Source organism: Gobio gobio, assembly GCF_949357685.1.
Source record: "Gobio gobio genome assembly, chromosome: 2".
NCBI lineage: Eukaryota > Metazoa > Chordata > Actinopteri > Cypriniformes > Gobionidae > Gobio > Gobio gobio.
Window position 1 is genome coordinate 41,001,704 of NC_137098.1, and position 13,047 is coordinate 41,014,750.

Genomic DNA, 13,047 nt, shown 5'->3' on the forward strand with positions numbered 1-13,047 from the left:
AATGCTCATTCATACTTAACGTTATCCGACGAACACCTAACGTTACAAACACTAACGTTAAAATCTCAACAGCGAACCTGGCATTAGTGTAAATGATTCTTTGATTAGAGCTTTTATGTATTGTTTATCTACAGGCATGCTAAACATGGTTCTGTGTGTGATTTGGCTAACTTACTAGTTAAAGCCAGTGCTTAGTGTTTGTTTTGGGTTAGTTCTTGCGACAGATATTTGGCTATAAATCGTTCTAAAAATACAAAAGTTAAAGTGCCATTCAGTAGCGATCACTATAGACCCGCAGTCTTTACTCTTGAGGACTGAACAGGTTCTGCTCGATCATCTTCACTCAAATGTTCTGGGTCTGATTCGGGCTCATATGGTTTTATTGACGCCGTTGTTTCTAACACTGACCAAAGCAAGCACAGCCTCCGGTAAAGGTAAGGGGCGTGACGTTTCCGACATACGTGCACTAGGCGTTTAGCGAATCACAACACACTGGGCCAGCTAACCAATCAGAGCCCACTGCGTATTTTTGAGGGACTGGCTTCATACAACCCGGAAAGCATCAGACCGTTTTACAAGGAGGGACAGAGCAGTGTAGAATAAAGGTCAAATATATGAAAAATAAGGCAATTTTTTTTAAAACGAAGCATGAACACATGTTACAGTGCACACCACAAACACAGTCAAGCCTTCAAAAGAATGTGTTTTACCACCCCTTTAACTTCCAGGACTTGTACATTAGATCTATCAAATTCTGACATTAAAGCTTGATTAACACATTCAACAATAATGCTGATGGATTTAAAATGCATGAACTAAATGAGTTCACATAGTAGGAAAAAAAAAAAGAACAACAGTAAATGACTGCGAGAAGTGTTTATATGTTAGTGTGTGCTGGTAATTGTGGCACAAACAGTAACTTTTTACTTCTACCACACCATTGCATCAAGCACGGCTTTGCATGTGAAAAGGATGAGGATGATCTTTCCTTCATTATGCTTAAAGATATTAGAAAAACTCTCTACTCTCTCAAGTGTTGACACTTACGTGTGCATAAAGACAGTACCATCAAATTTGTTTAAAAGAGTTAACAGCTAAGAGTATCGGACAAGTAAATGTATAACACAAACAACACACAAGATGGAGTGGTGCTGGACTCGAATATGATTTGCATATGCTGGCTTTAACAGGGCCGTATTGTTCATCTGCTGTAAAGAACCTTGTGAGAGATGCAAAGACTACCTCTCGTTTGCATGATGAGTTTGCTTTCTGTGAATGATACACTGATATAAAAGCAAACATACACAGAGGTCAGGAAGAAATCTCAATTTATAGAGCCATCCAATTTATTAAAAATAGATATATAATTTGATATATATCGTTTTGATTGCACTTTAAAATGTTGTGTTCATTAGTTTTCAAACATGTATCTATATTTGACCAACAAGAAATTTGGATGAACTAGCTTAGAAAGATAACACACCATACCTAGTGTTATAATACATAATATGTCAGTAAGCCTTTATGGATGTGCTAAACTAAAATAGCAACAGAGTCAAACACAATAAAACACATGCACACAAATGCATTGCGTCACAGTCAGAATGAATGGGTTTAAGAGTAAATAATCTGAGTTTGTCCAGAAACGACTGCATGGCATGGCTCTACACCAAGTGTGTTAGAGCATGAACCAATTTCACATTGCTAGAAAACAACCAGATGGATGTACCCAACATCTGTAGAACACTTCAGACAGCAAAGATTTAAGAGACTAGAGAAAGTGTGCACAAGTGCAAAAGAGAGAAAGAGATTACACAGATGTCTGAGTAAATTAGATTAGTCGGTGAGCTGTAGTTGACTAGTTGGTCTTAAAGGTCCCATGACATGAAAATTGCACTTTGAGGTTTTTTTAACATTTGAGTTCCCCTGGCCTGTATATGGTCCCCCAGTGCCTAGAAATTGTGATAGGTGTAAACCAAGCCATGGGTATCCCACTCTGCCTTTGAGAAAATGAAAGCTCAGATGGGCCAATCTGAAATCTTCCATATGTAGTCATACGGGGAAACGCTACCTCCCCTTTCTCTGCTTGGCCCATCCAGAGAATTTGGAGAAACTGGATACAGTTTATTTTTTTTCATTTAATTCAGTCTAAATGTCAGCACAGGCTTTACAAACAGACTTTTACGATATGGATTCGACAGCACCGCCACAAACAGTGAGTAACAGTGTTCATTTATGCCTGATCTGTGATCAGTGATTTTTGATGTGTAGCCAATTGTGGCGAGGTGGACGAGCGAGAGACATGAGCGAGGAGTGAGCGAGATCGGTGTGCGTGATTGAGAATGAGCGTCACCTGCGAGGCACACCGGTCTCGAGTCCTCTCATGAGGGAGCATGGAGGCATAGGCTATAAGGACGAGCGACTGCAGTGAAGGACGAGAGAGGACCAGGCCTGGATTTCAAGTTGTGTTTTGTTATGTGTGTGCGCGGCAGTCGTCCGTGAGGGGCTGCCGCTTTTACTTTCATTTTGTGTTCTTTTATTTTGATTAAAAGTTGTTGAATGTTCGCCGGTTCCCGCCTCCTTCTTCCCACACAAACTAACTTTACTACACCAATTATTCAGTCTTTCTTTCTAAATCATTTAATACTGTTTATGCATCAGTGAATCAAGCCCGTGACTAAACGATTAACTTCACATCGTTTTTCTAAGTAGCATGAAACAAATCTGTTATTTAAATTGTGATTAGACTACAGAGAGCGATCAAAGATCACTCTCTTTATAATGTTCGGAGCTGTCAATCACACGTCGCGAGTATATCTGCACACTTGCCCTGCCGTTATAATGAATGACGCTGTTATGCTGCACAACGAGTTGTGGTGAAAGCATTTTGTGACAGAAATAGCGTTGCAATGACAAGATCACTCACGCGCGAGCATTCACGCGATCAACACTGTCTGTCTACTCAATGCTCATCACTGCAGCCTTTCATGTGATGGGAAAAGATCTAAAAATAATGCTATGGTCAACACTTTCACGATTCGTTCATCTCGACGGCTGTAATAGTACAAAAAAATTTGTCGCGAGGGGTTCCACTAATACGCATTTAAAATGCAAAGATGTCAGCCAATCACAACAGTGGGCGTTTACACTGAAATTTCACAGCAGACATGCCCCTTCAAACAGAGCATTCAAGCCAGAGGACTAAAATCAGGATAGAAAAATGCCTTTTATTTCTAAATTATGACATTTTATGATGTAAAAATCATACTAAAAATATAAGTACACCTCAGGAAACATTATAAAAATAATTTTAAAAATCCACGTCATGGAAGAAAACCCTGTATGGGGTCCATCAGACACATAAAAAGCTGGACAGCGTGCAACAAAATAGATCAGGAAGCAGGGGTGTCTCAAAATGTGTTTTTAAAGTTGAACTATATGTAACTTGACACACTGTCTCAAAATTGCTCATGCGCTCTGTCACACAAGCTGTCACTGGGGCAACACTCCTTCAAAATGTACACCTTTGTACCTTATTTACCCCTAAAGCCTACATATTTTGAAAGGGTACCGCCCCAGTGACCGCTTTTGTACCTTTTTTTCCTAAAAGTGTGGCTTAATATCTCAGACCAAAAACAGACAGAATGCAGCCCTTCAATTTATAGATATTTAACAAATATCCAACAAATAAATATTCTAAATATAAACATATAGTGCATTAAAGGGGTCATAGAATGACATTTTTGTGCAAGTTAATATGATTCTTTAGTGTCTAAATGAAAAGTTTGTAATATACTTTAATTAAAAATTCTCATTAGTATTGTAAGAAAACACTCATTTTACCTGGTCAAAACCAGCTCAGTTTTTAGCAAGTCATTTCAGTGTATGTGACTTTAAATGATAATGAGCTTTGCTCACCCCGCCCCCTCTGCTCTGTGGGGCGTTCGGTTCGACCCGACACAACACCACAACACACGTGGAGTGTTGCCTTGACAACATTTGAGGGTATATTTTCGAGAAATAATGGCAACGGGAGTCTCTGAAGACACATCTGAGCAACCTTATCATTTTGAACCGGAGTCGGACCAGGAACAGATGACGAACCCATCGAAGTTCGAACAGGACGTTTCTGAATGGTTGGTTAACGTCATGTCACTTTGATCTATCTTTGTACTGGCAGAGTAGCGTAGTTGCTATGTGTTTACTGATGTGTTAGTTCATTGACAGATTGATGATATGTTATAAGATTTTTTTTTTTTTTACATTACTTCTTAATCAGTAACAGACACCGTTATAAACCATGTACAAAAGTAAGCTTAGTGTAGTGTTACCACGTTAACTTTATCACCCGAGTACACAGTTTGTAATAAACATAACGCGTTGTTCATTATAAACGTAGGATTATGAATTATATTGAGAACGTCATAAACAGAAAGCATGCCGTAATGTAACTTACCCTGTAAACTTTAGCCTCATTCATCGTGAAGCGTGCAAGCGATTTGCAAAGATTAATATAAAGGTTAATAAAACGTTACACTCACATCTTCAATCTTCCTGAGGTGCAGCAGGAACACGATCCTTTTTTCAAGAGCAGCTTATTAGCAAAACCTGCTTTATACTGACGCTTGTTTATAAAGCAGTCTGCTGAGAAATGATTGCGCAAACATTGACGTTGATCGGGGGGAATATTCCCTTCTAAAACAAAACTCAGCACTGCAGCCACTGGGTCTTCAGCAGTTCGGATTTAGGAACATCAAAATGACTGCTGTGTTCGTTATTACACCCAACAACACAATACCACAATCGCTTAGACGCCATTCTGCTCCAGAGTATCAACAATGGCGGACTGATGACAGCTCGCTCAGGGCGGGTCTGTGTTGAAACGCTGCTGTCAATCAACAATCTTAGGAGGGGCGTACACCGTGTAACGTCACACGATCAGACGGCTCGATTTGAGACAGGGGAAAATATATAAGGAGATTAAAAAAAAAACACTGGATGTATTTTTATCAATATAGGATGGTTGTGTACAGGCACTGCCAACACACATTTCCGTATAATCAACTTGTGAAAGTGCATGTACCATTCTATGACCCCTTTAAATGCACTTATGCACATATTAGCCTGTACCAATAAATATTATGCATGCATTATAATGGGAAAACTGCTCACAGCATGCAGTTAAACTCTGACGGCAATAGTCTTGAAATGTGTTGCTGAAGGCAGTGAATTTGTTACACAAGCAGTGTTTGATGGCTGTAGCGCTGATGCTTGAAAAGGGAATAAATTAAGAGACAATTTCTTGAAGAGAAATTTCCTGTGCTGACAGTCTAACAGCCCGCTAAAATTCTCTCTGTTCAGTTAAGTCTCTTAATTCGTCCTATAAAGCATCACCACTAAAATATTAAAGTTAAGACATTTTTTGTTGAGGTCCTCATATAGCACCACGAGCATCATGCTTGTTTCAGTATGTGTGTAGTAGATGAAACTGCGGCACTCATTCTTTTGCAGGGACATACAGAAAATACAATTCAAAATAGCAGTCTTTTTGATCTTTAATATTCCCACAGACACTAGTTCATACTATGATTTGATTTATTGTACAGGCCTACTTTTGATTTATTAATCCAAAAATTGCTTGATTCTGTGACATTCTGCTTTAACCCTTTCATGCATGCATTATGGAAAACATTATCTAGATTTTTTTTAAATTCTTTTTATTACTGTAATATGATGCTAAAATTGAAATCCAAATTCTGTTTTATTTAAAAATTATTTAACTGTCCACGTATGTGGACACCATGCAACAAAGGCGTAAAATGGGACAAAAAGCCACAGATGACAATATGGAATATTGTGCTTTTATTATGTCATTTTATGCTATGCATAACAGCTCAGATATTTAAAACATTAATATTACAATATAACAACGATAAAACACAGAGTGTAGGAACTATAATGCAAGTTACATATTTGTGGACACCTAATCGCAATATGGGCTGGGCTTTGCTGGCACACACTCCTCATCAGTGCGGTCACTGTCACACACACTGTCCTCTGGGATATTCTCTGTTATTCTGAACTGAGTGCTTGACCTGTGCTGTCCCTGTTTGGTAGGCAAAATGCAAATTTGTCTTGGTGTAAAGTTGCCATTTAATGCCATAATATGTCACTTTTAATGGTTATTTATGTTGATATATTTGTTAAATGTCTGTTTTATTACAATATAAGACAATTCAAAACATATTTGCAAAAACAGAACACATATACTAGCATGTTACAGAAATCAGACTTTATGCAATCTGACTCCACTGTTGCATGACGTCCACATACGTGGACAGGACAGTTAGTTTTTGGTGAATAAAAACGACATTTTACTCTAAATTTTAGTTTTTAAAATACTAACATATTCATCATACTTTACTGTACATACTAATTTTTTTTTTAGCTCAATTGACCTCCTTATGTAAAAGTTTTTCACAGATATGCCTGGGGCATTTGGCACATGGCTATCGCTGTCAGCCATCTTGGATTAATGATGTCATCAAGCAATGAATATTTGGGTTACAAGACAGTAGCCATTGTTAAAATATTGCTGTCAATCTACTGACACTGCCCTCAAGTGGTTTGGAGAGAATTACCAAGATTAATGAACCCTAAATGGAGTTAAATTAACTGTCCCCAAATGTGGACACCATGCATGAAAGGTTAACAGTAAATTCCATTCATGACTGGATTCTGCGATCCGGACTGTGTTCTCTATTTGCCTATTTAAAGAGAGTTATTTGCGTAGGTTATTTATTGTTGTGTTATAAAGTTATAACCATTGACAACAAGGGTATGCAATTAGTGGTCCGCCCTCTAAACACTCTACATAGCGCTCTTCGTGGCCACTAAAAAGACTATTTAAGCATAATAACAAAATAACTGTTACATTGGATAAACCAGTATTTCAAAGCTCACAGAAAGCCTGTAGCAGGCAGTAACACGCACATCAGTCCAAACCAATTAAAAAAGTTAATTTTGTAATATATTGTAAGTTTAGCTTCACTGTATGTGACCGCACGTGTGAGCACATGTGTCTATCCATCGGGATTCGGAAGTCTCTGTGTGCAGCTGAATGTTTTGTTTGCCATTAGGGATTTTGTGTAATGTGCGAGATGTGTGTGATTATGACAGCCCTGTCCCTCTTGGGCTGCGCCCCAGACCATGGGAAAGAGGATGCACTTAAACTGTCTGCGGTCAGTAGTATTGACCCCCCATTCACTTACTCACAGACACTGTAGTTATACGTTTATGGGTCATTGATAAATAATATATAGAGATGTGGTCCTGCTTTTTGGTGTCCTGTCTACAACTGGAGCTGTTCCCGGAAATATCCCCATTTTACAGCACAGTCAAGACACCCCGCAAGTACACAGTATGTGAAAATATGAATGCAATAAGATTTAATGCAATATTAATGCAATAATGTAAAAAATATTTTGTTTTATTTACTATATGTTCTCGTATTTATTTAATTTTTGTAATGTGTTTTTGTAAAGTCATAATTTTGCTCTAACATAATACTTCTTTGATCTGTTTGCTATTTATTATTCACTTTTTTTATTGCGTGAAATTTTGGGGAACTGTATTTAAACCAGTATGACCTGCGACCATCATAATTATTCATTATAATAATAGTATATGCATATTAATAACATAATTATAAATTACACTAATAGTATATAATAGTAATATACAGTTCATGCAACACACAATTAAAAAACATACAAAAATTGATTGTCTTAGTTTTTCATTCATAGATAACGATTAACTACATTTCCTGATATTAATTTCAGAAATCTCTGCATCATTCCACATCCTGCATTAGTTTGTAAATAACTGTGAAATGTAAATGTAGGTTGTGCTCATGGTTATTTACATGTTGCATGTTTGACAAATCGGCAAAACCCGGTAATTTAAATATTTTCAGCAACCTAAGAAAAACGGCAAAGGTCATTTACGGTTGACGTGCTGTACAAATGAATGTACTGCTTTTCAGTGTAAAAACACCTTTCACCCTTATCACATGCCTTAAAGTTTACCATAGCTCACAACAGACATGACAGAAAGAGGGAGAGAGAAAGGGAAAAGAGAGCGGAATGGGAGACAGCTTGAGTAAATATTTACATGAGAGCACAGAGGCAGTTTTGGGATATGACATGCCTGTGTCTCTCAGACACACACACACACACACACACACACACACGCACACAGTGGAATAGATTAATTGTGCTAACATTGCTTTGTTTGTAAAGTGAAGGTCACACTTCTCGACACAAATGCATTAGATAATGCCACACCTGCACTTGTTAGGGAAACTGTACTAATCTACCAGAGGAAAGGAGATGAGAGCAAGCCTTGGAATGTGAAGGAGAGGTTACAAAGTAGAGTTGATTAATAGACACACACACACACACACACACACACACACACACACACACACACACACACACACACACATCCACACGTTTTATGAGGGAAACAAAAACTTAGATGAGTCACAAGCTAGCAGAGCCACACTGATGAGATTAACGCCTACTTTTGGTTGTTGGTTTTAGCTGTCAGTGGTTTCACAAATGCTCATCTGCAGCAGTCACATTCTGGTGACCATGGCTGCATTCTGCCTTGTTGTTGCAGGCCATTATACATGAGAAGCTCTGACCTTGCCTCCATCTCAACATCACAGTTCAGCTTTGTGAAGTGTGTGACATAAAAATAACCCCTTGTGTGTTTAATTAAGGGCTGCTGTGTCCCTTTTCTGAAATCCCTTTGTAAATTTCAGTGAAACTACATTAACTGAAAAACTCAATTCAGTGCGTTTCTGAGTGGATGAGTCAGATGCGACCTCTTCTCTATTACCTCTGCGGTGTTGATCACTGCAGGGCGCTTGTATGTTACAACTGAATTTGTGAGCAAAGATGTCTCAAGTCTACCCATAATTTCTATTCTCTTACAGATGGCATATAATAAAAGGTGCGGAATGTTGTTTTCATTTTCAAAGTATATCCTAATCTTTTTGATTCAAAGTCGCCATGTAGACATACACATCTAAGAATCAGTTGCAGTCGGAAACACAACACACAAGCTTCATGAACAGGCTTATTTTGAGTTTCTGTATAATAAGCAGGCTTTGTCAGAATTGCTGGGGATGTAGGTGCATCAAGACAAATAAAAAAATAAGTCTGAAAGCTGTGCATGCCAAATGAATAAGTATCTATGCTAATCACATAACCTTTTTTAGCAGACATGAAGACCTGCCAAACCAGCTTTGAAGCTTTATATTTACCCCAACATCTCCTCCATGTTAGAAATATCTGAATACCCATGGAAAAGATTATTTGCAGAAAGCCAATATGAATGTATGAATAGGAGTAGAATATTTATTCTGGTACATATGCCTCAAATTAGCTCAAATAATTGCACAGCCTCCTTTATATCACGACATAATAGAACGGCACAATTATTCGTTAAAAGATCACAATCTCGATTTAAAAACCCACATGATCTTACTCCTAAATGATAATGATTTGCCGGTGTCTTTGACATTTGACAAAATCTCACTGGAACATTTAAATCTGCGTTGGGGCTTCTGCTAACCCAGAGAGAGAAGTTATCATGTATAAGTGTGAAACAAGTGCTTCACAAACACATGGTACCGTTATTTCTGTGTTACAAAGACTCAAATGATCACAGAAGTACTGGGATAAAAGTGAATAGTTTGGATATAAACACTGATTACTACAGTAGAAATCTATAGTGCAAATCACCTTTTGAAAGTAACTTAGTGCTTCAAATAGGCTAACGATTGTATCAATTACATTGTTACAACACTAGGAGGTGACAAGTTGCATTATTTGTCATTGAATCATTCATTCAAGAGATTAGTTAAAAAATGCTGATTATTCCAGTAATTAAACAATGGAAATCTTATTGAGAGAGTCATTAAATCATTCATTTTCAAACTGATTTTTTAAAAAGTAATTCAAATTAATTAAACAATTTTGAATAAACCGCAGCAATTACATTTTTTTTTTTTCAGAACCTCTAGTACATCTGAATTGTGGGAGAATTGAAACAAAAAATGATGTTTCTCATTTTAACAAGAATCATGCAGCTCTACTACTTAAGAAAACAAAAAGCAAAATATCCAACATAGAACATACAGAACCAGATGTTGACTGTTTATGGGTCACATCCCATAAGTAACCATCATTTGCAAGTGTGTTTAGCTGCTATGGAGTTACAGAAAAGCATTTCATTTCCTAGTATTTTTTTCAAATATAAACATTCTTCACATATAAAATTAATTTTACATAAAAATAATTTTAATAAATTATATATAAATTAATTAATTATTTGTTACATATAAATGTATAATAATAATAGTTATAATTTGTATTCATATAGTGCCTTTCCAACACCCAAGGTCGCTTTACAAAGATAGTTTTAAGGAACAGAAACAAATAAACATCAAAGCACACATAGCAAAAATATATATATATTTTTGGGGGTCACTAAAACATCTAAAAAATCCTTATTGTTAAAACCTGTGACAAGTTTTATCTGTTGTATAAGCAGTATACTCTTATGATTCATTGCTTTTGTTTATCCTTAATTATAACTCGGGCTTGACATTAGCGAATTTCGTTGTGGGATTGCACATATTGCACATCATTTTACACAGAAATAAAATTATGCAAATTGTGTGCTCACCCCCAATGTGTTAAAGCCACCTCTCTGTACTAAATTGAGTCATTTTCTGTTGCTCATTGACCTCAAACAGTCAAATACACACAAAATAATGTCAAAATGCTGGTCTTGGCAAAGTATCCACGTAAACACAGCCAGACTTAAGTGAACGTAAAGTTAAACACAGTCAGACTTAAGTGAACGTAAAGTTGAGAAAGAAAAAGCATGTGTCACAGTATAATGGATCCATGTGTCAGGTCTTAAAGTGACTGCAGTCCTAATATAGCTGCAGCCAAATTATGAGATCATATTAAAAAATAACTATATGGCCGTTTCTTCCCTTGGTATCAATGTCAAAATTGTGGCCAGGGAAAATGCTGAGTGGCTAGAAATTTTGGAAAACCACTAGCCCCAGTGGCTGGTGAAGGAAAAAAAAGTTAATTTCAAGCCCTGATTAGAACCCAATTTGGACTGAAAGCATCTGATAAACTAAATAATTAATAATAAACATCTTGGGTAAATTCCTAAATCGGGTTGTATTTTAATAATAGTTTGATTTGTCAAAATCCAAATAAAATAATATTTGTAGAGATGTTCACATACAAACACTAATGAACATTTCAAAAGTATTTCGTTTTTAAAAACATGTACATGAAAACATGTCTAGAAAATGTAATTTGTCATATAATAATCATGGTTTCATATAAATAATAAAACACATGAAATTCACTACTAATCCTTTACTTTGAGTAGCCAAGTATGTGCTTTACGTGTTGCGGTCACATCATGTAGCAATTCTTGACGCTGTCGGAGCTACTGTTCCTCTCTCTCATTTCTTCCCATGTTGTCACAGTCCATTCATTTAGTCTGCTCTCATTTCCTAGAACAAACTTTCCAGATTGTAACTTTCCAGGGTTTTTCGTCACTTCCAAAAGGGGTTTTAGGTACAACTCACAAAAAAACGTGGAAAAAACTTTTAACCATGGAATCCCAGTAAAACCTTAATAAATTCACTTGCCTAACTTGCCTTCAGCTTTTACTATATTCAGAGCCTCTCGTACCACAATGCTTAAATGTACGATCAGAATTTACGGTCAGAGTTATCTTTTTTCTAAATAAATATCTAGTCTGCAATGAGAAGCTTGTGCATATAAATTGTTGAGTTATCTCTTTGTCAGCATGGTAGAAATTACAGCGTCTCTGTCTCTCTCTCTCTCTCTCTCTCTCTCTCTCTCTCTCTCTCTCTCTCTCTTTCACAAACACACACACACAGTGGCCTATAAACGCAGCAGTTTAATCATTTGCTTGACTCTGTTAAAAGCCTTAACTTTATTTTCACAGTGTGGTATACCAAGGTGTCTTATTAACATACACAAAAACAAGTGTACGTGCACTAGTGCACTATTTTTAGAGTTTCACTGTCAGAGCTAGGAAGAGTTCTGGCAACAACAGCAGCCTGCAATATCCTCTTTTTACTTTGGAACAAATATAATACAGACTACAACACCTGGCTTTGTACAGTTACAAACCGCAGGGAAATACAACACATTGCTATATACAGCAGCAACAGTTGATGACAGAATCAGACAGACAGCAATGAGATTAGAGTCACTTTATCTAAACTACAGATGATTTGTCAGACAAAATGAGAATCATCAGACTCACCTAATATACCTCACATGTCTAACTCTCCCACACGCACTGTTAGCACAAATCACAGTCTGAAGGACACAGCACTGCACTCTCAACTCTAGAGATCAACAAAACCTCAAGCTCTCAAGAGAGAATAGTCAAAGAAATGTACAACCTGATGGAAGAGTCAAAATCATCCAAATGTCTTCTCCTTTTCTCACCAGTTAACTTTTAGAGAAAGCAAGAGAGAGGGGGATAAGAATAAGAGAGAGAAAGAGGAGAATGTAAATAGAAAGAAGGTTGACTGGGGATGGGGAAAGAGAGAGCATGCAGTCTGTCCTAAGAGAGTGGGAGGGTCAAAAAGTAAGCGGATGAGAGAGAGAGAGAGAGAGAGAGAGAGAGAGAGAGAGAGAGAGAGAGAGAGAGAGAGAGAGAGAGAGAGAGAGAGAGAGAGAGAGAGAGAGAGAGAGAGAGTAATCACAGACAGCAGCATGATTCCACTGATGAAGCACGCTTCCTCTGACGCAAACACCCCATATATGTAGATCAAGTCAACCAAACTTGAAAACGTTTGCTCAGTCTGAATACATGTTGACATGAACACACAGCAGATGTAAATACTATGTACATAAACACCCCCAGAAATGATTATTATGTAAATAAATGAGTTCTGCAATCTAG

General features: G+C 37.2%; 1 protein-coding gene across 1 annotated transcript in view; it reads right to left on the bottom strand.

Annotated features, from left to right (window-relative positions):
- The window catches only part of dgkza (diacylglycerol kinase, zeta a), a 59,040-nt gene extending 46,375 nt beyond the window's left edge, over positions 1–12,665 (bottom strand). The window contains exon 1 of the mRNA XM_079803749.1: positions 12,542–12,665. The gene's annotated coding sequence lies outside the window, so the exon portion shown is untranslated. The remainder of the gene's footprint in view (positions 1–12,541) is intronic.
- Positions 12,666–13,047: the final 382 nt, after the last annotated feature.